This window comes from Lutjanus erythropterus, chromosome 15, assembly GCF_056507025.1.
Source record: "Lutjanus erythropterus isolate fLutEry1 chromosome 15, fLutEry1.hap2, whole genome shotgun sequence".
Lineage (NCBI taxonomy): Eukaryota > Metazoa > Chordata > Actinopteri > Lutjaniformes > Lutjanidae > Lutjanus > Lutjanus erythropterus.
In genome coordinates, this window is record NC_139331.1 from 1,136,648 (window position 1) to 1,155,214 (window position 18,567).

The window sequence follows — 18,567 nt, forward strand, 5'->3', positions numbered from 1 at the left end:
CACATTTGAAATTGCACAGAGAACAGTAAGTGGAGGTTCTGCTGTTTAACATGTATTTGATGAAAAGCACATTATGACTTGTTGAGTACTTGAAAGTCAAAGTTTGGTAATTGGGACTTGTCTTGGAACTTGTTTTTGGACTTGTCCGTCTTATCTTGGAACAATGTGAATGATGTGAATGACTTGGTCCCGCCTCTGCTAAAAGTCTGTTGTGGTGACATGGCTGGAAATAGTTATCTGGAAATCCATAATGTTTTCAGGCTAAAAATAAAACTCAGACTTTAAGTGTACAAATCTGAACAGATCCATCACAAAGACATGTGAGGAGGTCAAGTTAAAGGCAGAATGTGCCTTTTGAACACATTTCTGTTTTGTTATGGCAAGGCATTTCTGTGGCCAGCCTGTGAGATTTATGTGATGCGAGTGGCCAGGGCGCACTTCCTCTCTGAGATGACCCTGTCAGCTCTCATTGCAGGCAGAGGGCAGAGGCATTTGCCACCCGTGAGAGATTCTCACCAAGAAAGTTCATTCCATCCAAAAGACGATTCATTGTGGAGCCTAATGTTTTCCAGCGTTGAGTCCACCCTTGACTCCACGGACTGAAGCCTGAGCAGCTTGGAGGAAAATTGGCTGTTTCTACATGTCAAAATCACAGCACACACACACACCACTGGCTTCTGCAGAACCACCCAAAATCTAATCTAATAAGAGCTGAGGATTTGGTAACACTTCAAATGTTATCACGGTGACTGGGCGCTGCTGTCGTCAGCACAAGTGACAGCATAGGAGCACCACTGTAATCTGAGGACGGAAAGAGAAGGCTGTGAGTTTATAAACGCAGCCCAGCTCAGAGTCATGTCCCCTGCCTCAACCCCTGTTCATTCCCCTTAAGCGAGGCCCTACACATTACCTCAGTCTGCCCCAACCATCCGTCAGAGTAGAGCCACACTCTGCTATTGTAATGGACCAGATGAGCTCAGCCAGGTCCCTCACCCTCCTCTCACCACAGGCATTTAACCTGAGGCAGGATCATGCCGAGGGGGTCTGAGCTGGGATCAAGTGTCTCTGCAGCATTTTTATACTAGTAGCAAGTTGGTTTCTTTTAACCATGACCACAGTTCAAAAAAAAAAACTCAAACCAATGACTTTTACAGTCCTACAGATTTCATAAGATACTGACAAGTGATCTTGTCAGATTTTGAACGGCTGTGAGAAGATGCAATATTAACTACTGAATCATGAAACAATAGAAGTGTGACGAAGTCATTTTTTGCAAGTAACAAGTTAGTCTCAAGTCTTTGCCCCAAGTGGCAACCTCCAGAATTTAAAGCATGAGGCCAACACGGAAATGCCCAAAAACTACATCCTGCTTGAGGGTGGCCCCAGAAGTTAGTCAGTCCCCACAGAGCCCCATATTAAAATACTCAACTTTCTAGCAGAAATAAACAAGTTTACATCCTGGTACAAAAAACATTTGGGTCTCTATAACTTATTTCTTACCTTGCAAGGCAGCTGAATTCATGAGATCATGAGATTGCATCAGAATCCATCTTGCCAGGCTTCAAGTTAGCCACTTGTGTCCACTCCAAAAGTGGTGCAGCCAATCAGCATCCTAGGAGGGACTACTGACAGCTACAACATGGTTTCAGGTGTGACGACAGTGAAGAGCGTCCATGGAAGTGACTTGTGTCAAACAAACAATGGCAGCTCCTGAAGGGGTTAGCACAGATACTGTTATATCATCAGTTATATCAGAACTGGAGAGTATTTTTTCATTGAAAGAAGAGCAAAGAACAACACTTAAAGCGTTTCTCCATGGAAAAGAGTTCAGCAGGAGTTTGATCTGAGTGAGTGAAGTTTGGACAGATGGTTCATCCAACCACTTGCCAAGTCTTTTTTGAAAGTGCCTGCCCTTTTCCAGGTCGTCTAAGGACGACTTCCCAGATGGTTCTGTGTAATAAACTATCTGGCATGTCAGGTTAGTTTATTTCCCCCTTCTTGACAACTACGCACAGACTGAATTTTTATATAACTCACTCATTTAAATCATATCAAGGCTTTCAGTATTTCCTGCTATCTGCTAGTTGCTGTAACTTCAGAGAAAACATGAGATACGTGAGGAGGGAAGTCTGCAAATGTGAATAAAACTTTAATACATGACCTCATCCATGAACATGATATCAGTCTTGTCAGATAGATTTTCTGGTGCTGGTTTATGGTGGTTGTTTAATGATGATAACAACTCCCATGATCCCATGCTACGCTCTGCCTAGCAGCTTTAGTGGACATGTCCAGACATGTTTGAGCCACCAGAGCTCAAACAGAGAGGATAGTGACAGGGTGGTATTTCTTTTCTTCTGTATCAGGTTGTTGGAACTGAAGTGAAGTGAAGTGAACTGCTGGCCTGATTTTGGACTGAGAGAGTCACTGAACATATGTTCATAGCTGCCTGTTGGGGAGGAGATGTTTTTTTAGTTTTGTTTTAATCCGTGTGTGTATGTTATATTTTAATGTGAAAGAGACGCATAGTGGCAGAATTTACATGTTGTGTTGGATTTGAGCTCCAGTGTGTTATTGAATTTCTACCTGTTCACTCCAGTGTTGCTCTGGATAAAAGCATTAATAAAGGGTAGAATATGGAGATCTTGGTCAGTGTGATGATGTGATCATCCTGAGAGGAATTCAAATATATTTCAACACTTGTAAAACTGAGAAAACATCCACCTTGAACCCTTGAAATATTCATTCTTTTCATCATGGAGGAGGCGACACTGGGCCTAAACATTTGAGTCCCTGAGCCTCGCTGTGATTGGCCTGACAGCCTGACTGTTTGTGACAGATACAGCCAAACACAGCGGCTCGCTAATCAAAGTCCCATGTGTGTTCTAAGAGTTCGGCTTCAACTCTGACCTTTAATTTCTCATTAATTTATGCTGACATACAATATCTCATTTGTCAAGGCACAACATTCCACATGTGGTAGTCATTAAGTAACATGTCACATGCTAATTTTAAACCAAATTCGAGCTACAGTATATATAAGTATATTCTTCAAAATCAACATCAGTTTGAATGCAAAAATGTTCATCTAGTGTTTTGTTTTTTCTTCTTCTTCTTTGTTTTTGCAAATCACAATTTGTAACACATTGTCTAAATAGTCACTTTTTGTAAAGGTTTCATCAGTGTTAACTAATGGCTTTAGTAATGAATAATGAATCATTTACTAATGTTTCATAGATGACTGATTATTAAGAACAACTTGTTCAGGTTGTCTCTGATATTTATCCTCCAGCATGACACTGGACTCACTTCTAATTAGTTTGTTATTACTGGTCTACAAAGCATCACTAAGTTCCCTCTAGATCAATAATTAAAACAACGATTAATAATAAAGCCATTTGATACACCTTATAAAACTTTCATAAAGCATGCATTATTAGCATGCTGCACCTTAAAATAAAAGTAAAAAATAAATAATTGAATTTTTGTCATTATTTTCTCACAAAGAATTCACAAAGAAGAAGCAGCAGAAGAAGCAGACATACCCAAACTTTTTTAGTTTGAGAGCCAAATAAGAAAGTTTTTGTGTCCCTGGGACCCAAACTTACACAAATGCATCATGAATTTCCGTGATGAAAAACACAGCATACAATGATTTTAAAATGTATATGAAATTAATTCATTATAAAAGTACATCACTGCAATAATCACATTTGAGTGTAATATTAAGTTTCTCACCACCTCATAACAAACCAGCACTGTCCAGTGAAAAAATGTGAGGTTTTCTGGTGGGCTGGTAGCTCAGCTGGTAGAGGGTTGCCTCTTGTAACTGAGGCTGTGAGTCCTCTGCAGTGTCTGTGGGTTTGCTGTATGTCATTCCCAAATTCTCTTTCCTCCTTTCCTGGTATATCTTCAGCGGTCCAATCAAATAAAGGCGTAAAAAATAATAGAGGGCTTTCATTTTGACACAGGAAGCGGTGAGCTTGTATTAACAGAATACTGCAATTTTAACAGCACAAACAGGAGCAAAACAAAACAAGGATTTTTACCAAAATATTATATTAATTATGATTACACATAAATCTAAAACTAACTATACCTACTGATAACAGACCTGTAAAAATGTACTATTATAATCATCTATAAATTAATTGATTATTTATGAAAATGTTGGCCCTTTACAGTTCCCATCATGACATTTTTGGTATTGTATATTTAGGTTTATATAGTGTTCAACCAATATAAGACGGGGTGTAAAATGTATTGATAACCATTTTATTTGATTTAAAACTAATAAGCAGTGAGCCAAAGATCACAATAGAGATGGAGATCACAACAAATGTTAGTTTAGTGAATGTCAGAAAAGACACACACCAGGAATCTGAGTACAAGCAATTATATAACATAATAACATAACATGAATGATCAAACACTGAAATGTGACTCACTGTGTGTCACTGGTTTTGAGGGGGAGTCTGACAGTTTGGTTTGATAGATTGTTGATGTAAAGTTTGCTGAAATACGCTGACTCTCTTTAGCACATTGATTCCTATAGACTGATCCACAATGGTACAATGTTGCCTGAAGGTAACATCCAGACAACCATACCTATGAAAATAGTTAATTTAAAAAAAATAAATAAATTGATGGCATGAATTAACTGGTGAGACAACTGAATATTTTCTTACTTTCTATTCATCCAAATTTAAAATAATAACTCTTTTCATTCATAAATTTTATAAACTTTTTATTCCTTGTCATTATAGTATGGTGTCGCTTCAAGATAATGCACCAGAAAAAATGAAAATGTCTTATGTTTAATTGGTCTATTTTATGACAAAAAAAAAATTACCTACTGGCATCATAATGTAACCTGCCACACCAGATAGTTTGTTACATAGAAAAATCTGTGAAGTCATCATTAGAAACTGTTTGGAAAAGGGCACACACTTTCAAAAAACACTTGGCAGGTGATCACAGTATCTACACTAACCTCTTCAGAGTCACCATTGTTTGTTCCAGATAAGTCACCTCCATGGACAGCTTCTTACCACGCCCATAGCTGCCAGTAGTCCTCCTAGGATGCTGGTTGGCTGCACCACTTTTGGTGCGGAAACAAACAGATAACTTGCAGCCTGGCAAGATGCATTCTCAGATCTCATAATCTTGCAAATCCAGTTGCCTCTCAAGGTAAATCATAATACATACCAGAGACATATTGCACCATAGAGATATATTGCATTGTGTTAAGATATGAGGATATGTTGGGGAGTTAATGGTTTATATATATAAATATATATAAAAAGCAACAATGACCAACAACATAAATAAAAAGTATAAACAAGTCAGTTGTGTCTGTAAATTGTAAACGATAAAAACAGGGCAAAGAAATAAATATCGAATGGTTATACATGGATAATTATATTTAGTATATGCATGTATACATGTGCAGGTGAAGGGTTTATGTTGACAGTGACAGCGCATGATGATATGTTAAAAATGTTGTATTGTTGTTTTCTGTATTGTTTTGGGGGGCGTAGAGACTTGGCTTGGAAACGAGAGGATGGCCATTTCAGAGTGTGGATTAGTTGCTGGAGAGGTGCCACTTCATCTCCTCCCCTGGGCACTGCCGAGGTGCCCTTGAGCAATTAATCCAAGGCGGATTAATATAGTCATTCTTCTTTTCCTGTCTGTAAGTAAATGCGCTGCTGCTGTGTTCTGTGGACTCCTCAGAGGAGTCAAACTGGATCAATAAAAGTCAAAGAAAGAATAAAGGCCTCTGAATGGAATTTAATGGAGCTCTTTGACTTGTTTGCAGACTGTCAGTGTGGACGATAAACTAGTGGTGAATTTCTACACATGAGGAGGAGGAGGGGGAGAGTTGGGTTTGTGTATGGGGGCAGCGGGGTCGGGGGTTGCAGAGATGTGCTAACTTTAGTGTGAGCAGCTGTCACACAGGCTGGACAACAGTGGCAACAAAAATGTCAGGTGAAAAACCTGGGACGACATGTGTCACTTTGATTCCAGAGCAGAGGCCAGTGCTGCAAGTTCAGTGTCCAGCGTGCCTGTCCAAATCCTCCTCTGTGTCCCCCTAATCTGAAGAAAAACACATATATCCAGAGCCAGATGGACACTGCTGCAGGGGAAGAAGGGCCTGGGTGACACAAAAATACTGATTTCTCTGTAAAACTAAGAGAGTGGGACACTAGATGGGTCCATTCACCCGCTTTTATGCACATTTTCAGTGGAAATGCTGTAAAGGTCTGAGAAAAAATTAAAATATTACAAGGCTTGGGTGAGGTGAAAACATTGTTTTATCGATAAAAGCAAAATGTAATTAAGTGCACTGAAAAACATGCATGGGGAATAAATCAGCAGATATAAACAAACAATCCTAAAGTTTATCTATAGAATTCAAAACCACCAAATCATCATATACATAAGATTATACATGCTAAATGGGATGGGTTAAGTTAAGTCCAATATTCATCACTTTTGCCTCGAGCTTTGGTCTCTACCAACTGCTGAGGAAACATCAGGCTCTTTAGCTCTTCTGCAAAATACTCTATACTCAGGATAAGTGGGTCTGGATACAAAAACAGTAGTGAAAACCAAGCAAATACAGATAAAAGACTGTGTTCACTCACTTACTATGGAGAAACAGGCAGGGGTCTGGAAACCAGACAGGAAAACAAAGGAAGGCAGTCTTAACCAGACTGAGATCAGGAAAAATGGCAGGAGTCCAAAGTTAAGGTGGCAGGTTCATAAAGGCACAATGTTGGAGTATAATATTGGATTACAATACCAAATATAACCCTAACCCTAATTTTTAGCATAAAAGACATTGTTTTATGTTCATTGTAGGTTTAATAATTGTTTGTCCAGGTATACATCCACTTTATGGATGAATGTATATCTGGATTAATAGCGGTAATTATGGACAATAAAATGCATTTTGTTAAGTCACTCTTCACCTTCAAACTTCATGTAAACTGCCATAACTACTACTAGTAGTACTAGTACTACTAGTACTACTAATAGTAGACATACCAAACACTGACACACCAAACACAGATTTATAGACTGAATTTTTTCTCTTGCCACAATTGCTAATTTTGACAAAACAAACAAACACGACAAGAAGTAAATTAAAGGAAGACTGTTTTGCCTCAGTGTGGTCAATAAACCAACAGTTTTAGTCAGTGTGTAAATTGTGTTAAAGTAATGATTAAAGAAATAGGTCTAAATGAGCTAACCTGCAAGTGAATGATTCCCAACAGAGGGCAGAGAGAAGAGGACAATGTCTATACCTGGACATCCAGCAGGGACAGAGAGGTTTCAATGCTGTGGGCCAAACTGGCTCTTCAGTGACCAAGAAGTTTTTATGATTTATACATCTTTTTTACCAGAGCATCTTCTAACAGTTCAACTTTTTAAATTATGTTTAGATAAAACAACTTATGTGATGTAAGTCACTACTGCAGAAGCTACTAATGCTGAGCTGGTGTAATCAGCGGTTGTGGCTTACAGCTAAATTGTGTGATAATGTAGTTGGGAGTATTTTTTAGGCCGTGACTTAAGGAATGATTAACACTGAGCTTAAAAGTCTATTTTTCAACATGGAAACAGCAGTTCAACAAAACAATTTAAGACCCCACTCACTATTTTTTTCCACAGTTTAAAATGGTATCACCTGGTCTTCATCAGAAGATCTTGGAGCGCTGTTTCCAAGGTCAAAAATGGACTTTTAAGGTAAACTTTTACACCAACGTGGACAAAATGTCCACACTTAAGATTTCCATTAAAGGATACTATATACAAAGGATACTAAAAGACAATACCCACCCTGCTGCCATCTGGCAAGAGATACAGAAGTATCTATCACTGTACCAACAGACTTCAGAAAAGCTTCTTTCTTCAGGACTCATGCTATCTCTCACATGTTAATTGAGCACTCTACCTTTTTAGCTAATTCTCCACTACCCTGGGAGCTTGTAGATTGCATTCTGACAAAATCTGAGCTACATAGGTTCATCTGTGTCTGATTTTTATCATTACAGCTAATGCACCAAAGAAGAGGTGGCACAGCGGTTAAGGCAATAGGCTGCTAAGCCATTATGCTTTGCATACATTGGTTCAAATCCCATCCTCGTCACAATGTAGTGCTATTTTATCTGCCATCTTTACATGCCAATAAACTGCCATGCTCTTGCTAACTTCAAATAAGTCCTTCTTGAATACGCATTCATTCCTGCTTGTCTTTGCCCTCTGGCAAAACTTGCTGGATTACACCAAACAGCCAGTAGTCTTGGATTCCAGACTTGAACTGAACAAAGGACAGTTAAAATACCCAAAGACAGAACTGAATTCTCTCTTGGGATGGACAGTCTAAAGAGAACTGAACCCACCTGAGCAGTGCTACTCCTCAGTGAACAGACTGTTGCTGGGTGGGTGAGGCACTCTTTGTTAGACTTTATGATACTTCCTTCCTTGATATAAGTTTGTGTGTGGGCAAAGCAGCAGTTGGTCCTGGACGGATCCCTGAGCTGCAAGCCAGTACCCTGTTAATCTCTTCTTCTTTGTTTCATCATGGAGGAGGAATTCACCACAGTTAAAAGACTTGGTCACACAGTTACGAGCTGAAAATCTACGGCAACGCAAGGAACAGGAACACAACCAGCCTGGGATCAGCGCTGCATCGACCAGCTCCTCTGCTCCTGGACACCCTGCAGTCCATGTCCCAATAACTGAGAGACTGATTTATCTTCCCAGAGACAGGAAGTGTCCAATGTTTAGAGGTAGGACCAGTGTAAGCATTGTCGAGTGGGTTGAGCAGGTCCAGGCTTGTATACATAGTTGTCATCTGTCATCAGCTGAAAAGGCATTTTTTATTTATGATCACCTCGAGGGAGAGGCCAGGGAAGAGATAAAGTACTGGTCCCAGGAGGAAAGGGAGGATCCAGCAAGGATTTTAGGTATACAGGAACTGTATGGGTGTACTAGGTCATATGTCTCTCTGCAGGATGATTTTTATTCAAGAAAGCAACAAGAGGGGGAAACACTCCAAAAATTTTCTCATGCATTAATGTGTTTAATGGATAAAGTTGTCAAAACGGCTCCCAATGGCCTACTAAATAAGGATGTTACTCCATGATCAATTTGTTGAACATGTGTCTGATTGTTCCCTATACAGAGAACTTAAGCAATTTGTCTGGGCTCACCCTACTGCCACCTTGATAGATGTCGGAGTGAGGCCATTAGGTGGGAACAAGAAGGGATGCCAGGGGGTGGGAGGGGTAGAAGTCACTCTGTCTCCTCAGTATTTGATTTCCAACACACTGTCAAGGGAGGCCATCACAGCCACAGCAGGGCAGGCAGCTCCTCCATTAGCTTTGAGCTAGGTGAGTTAAAGGAAATTCTCAGGAACCAACAAGAGCAGCTGAATCAGCTCAGTAGAAGTCTTGCAGCCCTTAACCATGTCCCTAAACCTAATTTCAACCAGCGCAAGAAAACTGTCAATTGCAGGAGGTGCCAACAGCCTGGCCACTTTGCTAGTGAGTGTACTGGTGAGTATGCAGCTCTACAGGCCCAACCAGCCCCTGTAACTGTGCCCAGTGGCACAGGGTCAATAGTGTCAACCATAACTGAGAGTTTCTTTGTACAACATTTTGGACCTTGGGGCCCAGAAAAGCTCCGCTCCTGTGAGGCTAAGTGCTGCTAAAAGCCTAGCAATACCATATGTAGGCTATTTTGAGTTGGATGTGCAGCTTTGTGGTAAAGTCATTGCAAAGCGAGGGGTTTTGGTGGTCAAGGATCCCCCACACAGTGTGCCCTCAGTCCTTGGTGTGCTAGGAATGAACATTATCAAGGAATGTTATTGGGAGTTGTTTGTACAGCATGGACCTGCTCTGTTTAACTTGCCCTCTGTGTTGCAGGCCCCCACCCCAATTCAGCAGGCTCTCCAGCAGTGTCACCATGTCCAAGCTACTGCCTCACCTGATCGGTCAGGCCGTGTCAAGGTGAAGGGAGGGAGGGTCTGTAGAGTCCCAGGGGGTACCATGAAAATTGTAGCAGCCACCTGTTCCCAACATCTAGCAGATAATGCCTTGTTTAAGCCCCTGAGCACTGGCTTGCCTGCAGGTCTACTAGCATCTCCAGTGCTGGTTCATGTCACTAGAGGTACTGTTTACATTCCAATTGTCAATGTAGGGACCTAGGCTGTTGTGTTGTACCCTCGCACTGTTCTAGGTACCTTGAGTCATGCCCATCTCATTAACTTACCCCAGGGTCTTGAAAAGAGGGAGGTATCAGCCACAGTGTCTTCCCAGTCTGTAACTAGTTCAGCGCAGGACAAGATTGCTGCAGTTGACCTAACACCACTTGCAGAATAGGAGCAGTGTCAGGTCAGGTCCCTACTGCAGAAGTACAGCAATGTCTTTTCTGCTCATGAGGGAGACATAGGGTGCACTAATCTGATTTCCCATAATATTCCTTTAGCAGATGAGGTACCAGTACATCAGAGATACAGATGCAACCCCCCATCAGAGTCTGAGGCAGCCAGGGCCCACATCTGCCAGCTCTTGGAGGCATAGGTTATCAGGGAAAGTAGAAGTCCCTTTGCGTCCCTGATTGTGCTTGTAAAGAAGGAAGATGGCAGCCTTCGTTTGTGTGTGGACTACAGGCTCTTGAACAGCAAGACCCGCAAGGATGCGTTTCCCCTGCCCCGCATTGAGGACTCCCTCAATGCCCTGTCGGGGGCCCACTGGTTCTCAACCCTGGATTTGGCCACTGGATATAACCAAGTACCAGTCACAGAAAAAGACAAAATGAAGACTGCATTCTGCACCCCCTTTGGCCTGTTTGAGTGGAACCAAATGCCTTTTGGGCTCTGTAATGCCCCAAGCACTTTCCAGAGGTTAATGGAGAGAATCTTTGGAGACCAGCATTGCCAGTCATTGTTACTGTACCTTGATGAAGTTGTCATTTTCTCTTCCACTGTAGAGGAATACATGGGTCACTTGGATGCTGTGCTGAGCCACCTGCAGCAAGAAGGTCTTAAAGCCAAGCTGGCAAAGTGCTCCTTCTTCAGACATGAGTTGAGCTACTTGGGCCACATTATATCCAAAGATGGTGTGTCAACAAACCCTGGAAAAATAGAAGCAGTTTCAAAATGGCAGCGTCCTAACCATGTATCCGAGCTCCATTCCTTCCTAGGATTGGCAAGCTACTCCCGACGCTTTGTTGAGGGGTTTGTGAAGCTAGCTACCCCTCTGCTCTGCCTAGTTGCTGAACTGACTGGCACAAAGTCCCAAAAACCTTCAGGAAAGAGTCTACTGGCTGCATGGACAGAGGAGTGTGAGCAGAGCTTTGAAGGCCTTAAAAGTAGTTTGGTGTCTGCTCCAGTTTTGGCTTATGCCAACTTCTCCTTGCCCTTCATCCTAGAGGTTGATGTCACCTACAGTGGACTGGGTGCCATACTCTCACAAAAACAAGATGGTAAGGTCAGACCTATAGCCTACGCCAGTCGTGGCCTTAAGCCTACAGAGCGAAACATGAACAATTACAGCTCAATGAAATTGGGGTTCCTGGCCCTTAAGTGGGCCATGACTGAAAAATTCAGAGATTATCTGCTGGGATGTAAATGCATGGTCTACACAGACAACAACCCTCTCAGTCACCTGTCCACAGCTAAACTGGGCACTACAGAACAGTGTTGGACTGCACAGCTTGCTGCATTCGACTTTACCATTAAGTACAGGCATGGTCGAGTTAATAAGAACGCAGACGCCCTTTCCCAGCAGCACCCGGCCAATACTAATGTAAAAGACTATGTAATCTGTGGCATTCCAGTCCCTGAGCCATTGCAGCAGGCTGCTGATGCTAATCAGACAACCCAGGCTACTCGACTACCATCTCAACTTTCCCTTGCCACACCCAAACTGACCTACATGTTTTACAGGAAGCAGACCCCACCATCAATGAATTCCTATGGTTTTGGACCAGGAGGAAAGGCCCTGATGCAGCTGAATGTCGGCAGGCCTCCAAGGAAGTTCTGGTGCTGGTCAGACAATGGGACCGGATAGTGGAGAGAGATGGGGTGATCTATCGTAGAGTCTGCCTCCCCAAGGGACAAGAGGTCCTCCAGTTGGAGCTGCCAATGTCACTGAAGAGCCAGGTCCTGCAGCAGCTGCATCATGAACATGGGCATCAAGGAATTGAAAGGAAGACTGATTTGGTCCACCGGCGATGCTACTGGCCTGGGATGCATCATGACATCAAGCAGTGGTGTCAGGAGTGTGAACGCTGTCAGGTATCGAAAGACACTCAACCTGCTGCCCGAGCCTACATGGGCCATTTGCTTGCTTCACATCCAAATCAGATACTTGCTGTTGATTTCACTGTGATCCAAAAATGGGATGGAAAATGTTCTTGTAATGACAGATGTCTTTTCAAAGTACACTCAGGAACTCAGGAATTTTGAGAGCAACCTCATCCAACAGCTCTGCAGTACATATGGCATCCAGAAAAGTCACACCACCCCCTACCATCCAGCTGGTAATGGCCAGTGTGAACTATTCAACCGCACCCTACACAATCTCCTGTGCACCCTGCCTGTCACCAAGAAGAGAGACTGGTCATGCTATCTGCCACAAGTCATCTTCTCCTACAACACCACAGCATATCAGTTCACCGATGAGTCCCCATTTTTCTTGATGTTTGGCCGAGATCCTCAGTTACCTGTTGATATCCTTTTGGGCAGAGTGCCAGAACCTGTACCCGGTAGCACTCATGACTGGATAGTGGAACACCAGACCCGGCTACGCCATGCTTTTGAGACTGCTATGAAGCATCTAGAGGCTGCAGCTGCTTGGCATAAGGAAAACCATGATCAACATGTATGAGATGCTTCCCTGCAAGAAGGTCAGTTCATTTACCTCAAGGAAGCTGGAGTTAAAGGCTGTCACAAGATCCAGGACATTTGGAGCTCAGTAGTGTACAAGGTGCTGAGGGCCCCAGCAGTAGGAGGATCAGTGTACACCATTACCCCTGTGGATGACCCTCAACATGTTTTCCCAGCTAGCAGTGAGGCATCCCTGAGAAGGACCACCCGTCCCAATGCCGGGAGGCACCCAAACCTTCATCACCTACCCCAGACTGCAGGGAGTAGAGCAATAGGGGCTACCAACTCTCAGGTACCTGTGCCTGATGTTTCTGCTAATGTTTTCAGGCCCAGGCGAGTGTCAATCGTCAAACCGATGATTTAGAAACCAGGGGGTAGATTGTGGTGGGACTCCTCCAGCAGTGCAGAAGAGTGAGTAGGTTGAATGCAGCCTGGGCCTGACTCCTCTTTTGTTCCAACCTCCTAACCAGAGCCAGGCAATATAAGGCACCTGTGGGCCTTTCCTCTCCCTCTTTTCCTGCCTCATGCCCTGTCCCTGCTGTTGGCTGTGAATGTTTGCTCACACCAAGTATGTGCCAATAAAAGCCTGTTCGTGTACAATTGTATTTGCACTTAAGTTTTGTTAAGCATGTGCAATGTGTTGGCTGGCCAGGCTATTGTTGAACTGTTGATTTGTAATTTAGTTTTCCCCAGTTTTACCTATTTTGTCATAGTTCCCCTTTTTTGAATTCTTAGTCCAGTCTTCAGTTATTTTGTAAATATTGTTTAGGCCAGCTGGGATACATATTTGTTTGTTGTTTTCTTAATTATTTTCAGCGGGTTTTCTTTATTTCAGGAGCGAAGAGCCATACTGGTGAGAGGCTAGGCACCTGTGGTGAGGTCCCTTCACGTTTATGTGTGAGTAATTGCACTGGGACACCATAGATTGCACCATTTTTCTGTTTGAGGATTGCCATGTTGTTTGCTGTGCCCTCTTGCGGTGAGTAGTGGTAGCACCCCTAGACACTCCTCTGAGTAGTCTGCCTCACCCAAGTGGCCTCAGCTCATTTTTTTAGTTTCTTTAGTTTTGCTCAGGTTGGGCTGAGTTTTTTTAAGTATTGTATTGTTCACTTTTTTTTAGAATCTATATCAAGGCCTCTTTTAACATATATTGTAATAAAGTAATTTTATCTAGTTATTTTTGGTTATCACTTGTTTCTTAATAATCATCATCTTAAAAAATCAATCATCTTTTGCAGTAGCTCCAGCCCCTGCTATCTAAGTAAACTTACTGGCTTAGTGGCTTCATTCAATCACTAAAAACACAGTCTTTGTTAATTCACAGCATGTACTTACAGCTAGGGTCTTATATATATCACTGTTTTCCACTCATTATCTTTTCACCAGAAGAGGGGACACCACAGGACATGGGAACTAATTTTGAATAATGGAACACTGATGATCTTAAAGCTGCTACAAGCAATTCCGGAGAAAGTTAGTCAATTATTAAGTCTTGTTCTCATGTCGTCAAATACCAGAACTGTGGGTTGACACTCGACCCAAGTCACCAACCCAAAGCACTGGTATTTGATGACCTGGTAATGCTGTGGAGCAATAGCTGTATGGACAGTAGCTGGTGGTAGGGCCAACAGGGCAAGTTCCATAATTTAAAATTAGCTGCCATATCAGGACCAGGGACCATCTTGTGAGAATGACCATCCATCATGCCTTCTTTGGATTCCTATGGAGATCAGAAAGTCTATGAAAAAGATTGCCTCCCCCACACAGCAGAAGTGAGAGTCGTGCAGACGGTACAGCCCAGAAGTGAATTTAGTTCTGTTTTAAGGTGACCTAAACCTCGTTTTTTTTTTTGGTTGATGTCTGGGAGCCAGTGTTACTAGCTGTTTCTCATAATCCACCAAGTTTTGGGCACAAGGTTTTCAAGGTGACCACTCAATGTGTTCTCAAAAAAGTAAACAGAGTCGAGCCAGCATGACCAACTTTTCTTGCAATGAATGTGTGTTTGCATGTGAATTAACTCAAATTGTCGAGGACTTGCTTAGGATGCAAGAGGTAACATAATCAATGCCCTTAATATTCTCCGTAGGACTTTAGTTTCCTCTCTTCTGTTGAGGAGATAATGACTGGAAAACAGTGAGATGTAAAACACTGGTTGGAAGGACAGTCTTAACATACTCACTCAAACCATTTTGGTGAGGCTTTAATTTCACTGTCTGAAATGAAATCAGCACTTTCAATTGGTGACCTTCAATCCAAAGCATTGATATTTGATGATATCAAAGCGAGACAAACAGAATTTCTTGTAGCTTTAAGATTGGTCTGATTCACCTCCACCAACTGCAGGAAGTGTCCTTTAGCCTGTTTGTTATAATCCTGCAGGTTTTTTCCATATGGCAGTCTGGTCCACTGTTATAAAACATTTCAGAGCAGTCATTAATTCAACAACAGAATACATTCCTCTGAACACTGTGGAATATTGTCAATCAGCAGATTCAGTACAAAATCATCTGTATCAGGCTTCCATCGCAGCAACAGTATTGGTGGAACCCTGTTGCTGTAAGGTACTGCCAAACTTGGATTTGTAAACTGTTTGTAAGGCAGGGGATAGCTTCACCTTCATTAGCCTCTGCTGTGGTTTGTGTTTGTGGGGATGCCAGTGTTACTACACAGAAGCGGAAAATTAAAATAATTTCTAGATCTCAACAAGTTGTTTCAGTACCAGACATGTGAGACATTTCTTGTGATGAGGTCACTATGAGATGAGAGATGAGATATTTTAAAGTTGGCTGGAGGGTGAGTGGAAAGGAAACTGACACATCGAACATGGCCAAGAAGCCTAAACAGTGCCCTTTTGGTCACTTTCTCAACTCTGACCTTTGACCTTATGCATGTATCACTCCAAATAAGTCTGACACGAAGGCTTCTCGCTGCACCTGATTCTCCTTATTCCAAATTTAAACAGTGAACAAGCTCAGCCTGTGATCTGTCCTGAGAGTAAACGTCCATCCATGTTGGCAGAGGCTCAAAGAGCAGAGCGGCTGATTCAGAGGGAGAGGACATACATATGTCAAACAGTGTTTGACAGAGCCGACCCAGAGGTTTGGTCATGCCTTGTCTACCCCATTATCGCCATTCCTTCTACCTGCTACCAAATGCATGGTGAAGTGATCAGAGAACACGTGTAACTCAACACTCTCCTCTCCAGCATTTACTGCCATTAGTGTAGAAGGGAATTAGTCAGTGGAGCTGAGGACATTTAAATCACTGCTCAGAGCAACAGGAACGATTTTCACTGACAGAGAAGCAACAAAAAAATCCTTTCATTGATTTGGGTTCAAAGTTCTGGAGGCCATGACTGAGAAGAAAAAAAGAAAGCAGAGTGAGCCAGAGGACAGGAGATGGAGTTGTGTATTAATGGATGTTGGTGTTGTCAATAGTAGATATCTGGGACAGTGTCTGTGACCCAGTGCTGGAAAGTAACCAAGTACATTTATTTAATTACAGTACTTACAATACAATTTTGAGGCACTGATACTTTACTTGAGTAATTCAAGGTTATGATACTTAATATATCTCAGACGAATGTTCTTTTTTAACTCCACTACAATAATTTGACACATGATTGCTAGGTACTTTGTAGAGTAAGATTTAACAAACAAAATACTACTGTAAAAGAAAAGATGAGAAAGCTCATAATTTCAATGTAATTGTTATGACTAAATTAAGTCAAACTGAAATGCTTAAATTTTGAAATAATCTAAAGAAGCTATAGTCTTTTGTTGAGATAAATTTTCCCCTTAGAAAATGTGTTTTAGAAAAAAAGAAGAAAAATGAATAGCAACAAAATAAATTTGTATTTCAAATATTATTGTGTAAAGTCAAAGTGAAAGTGCTTCATATTTTCAAAGGCAAACATTTAATTTTCAAGAACCCAAACAATGAAAAATCAGGTTGATAGTTCAACGTCAACACTTCTTGACTTCTCAGAAATCAGTTTTTGGATTTTTAAGACTTAAAGATTTAGGTGTTTATCTAAAGAAGAAAACTAAATTACCTCAAAAGATTATAGGTTGGGAAAAACATTAGTTTTCTCAAGTTTTTCATAGTGTGATCAGTGAAGCATTGCTGTAAATTAAATGAACAATACTACTATATTATCATAGGAATTTGTTAGTACATGCTTTTACTTACTTCTGATACTTGAAGTACATTTTACAGATAATACTTTTGTACTTAAAGCTACTACAGTGGTTATTAAACAATATCAGTTTATTACTGATGCCTGTATATGACCTACATAAGTAAACAAGACCATCAGAAAGAAGATTGGCCATTTGGTTATTTTTGGGTGAACTATCACTTTAACATCTGCCACCAGGTCAGATTCTCCTTGAAATCAGATAAAATGAGCCAGTATTTACATTTTCACAGAAGTTATACTGAGCAATTTAGCCAGTTTAAAAGAAGTTGTAGGAGATTTTTCTAAAGATAATTTTATTTTTGATTTTTGATTTTTTTTTTTATTATTATTATGAAGGAAAACACTGCCACAGGGGTCTCCAAAACCAACACAATATAAAAGTTCCTTGTAGTGCCTTAAAGTAAAATGTGAATGAATGTTTGAATGTTTATTTGTAACAAAGTATTGTTACCATGTGATATTGCTACTTTTACTTACACAAAAAATGTGAGCACTTCTTCCACCATGCAGTGCTGTGGCTTGTTGACAGGATGAAGACATGATTGAGAAGATGAGTGTTCTGGTAAGGACTGAGCCATCAGCATCACCAGCTCCACTGAGGACAGGACACCTCCTCTACACGCATCTCTGTCTCTGTGCCCGTCCTGAAGAACACGCTGGACCCTGAGGATGTCTGTGAGACTAAAATGAAATACATTCAGGTGTGCTTCTCTTGTTTGTTGAATGTCTCCATTTGTGTTAGTGATTGTTAACAGTTAAGTTTCCCCTAAAAAGTGTATTATTATATTTTAGAAAGAGGATTATCACTTTGATAAAAGGCAGCATATACCTAAAGCAGGCCATCAACCCCTGTTTTCTGTCTGTCTTTACAAAAACAACATAAACAGACGGAACAAGATGAAAACAGCATAAATAATGTAACAAGATGAGGATGACATAAACAACAAGACAAAGATGATCTAACAGTACATAACAAAAGGAAAATTAAGTAACAGACATAAAAAGTTGAAAACAACATAACAATACATAAGAAAAAAATGATGTAAAACATGAAAAGACAGAAACAGCATAACAAGATGAAAATTATGTAAAAGATTTAACAAGACAAAAATGACGTAACAATACAAAAATCAACATAAGAAGATGTAACAAGATAAAAATGATTAAAGAGACCTAACAAGCTGCCATCACATATTAAGAGGAAATTGACTTAAATATGTAGCTAGACAAAAATGACATAAAAGACATAACACAAAAACAACACAAGACAAAAACAAAGTAACAGGACACAAGATGAAAATGCTGTAAAAACATAACTTCAGAAGGCAACTTTTTACTTTTATACTTTGAGCACATTTCAGAGCCAGTACTTTTTCATGTTTATTTGAGCAGAGAAGTTGAATCAGTACTTTGTTTGCACAAATATCTGCACTTTTACTTGAGCACAGAATATGTGTACTTTTGC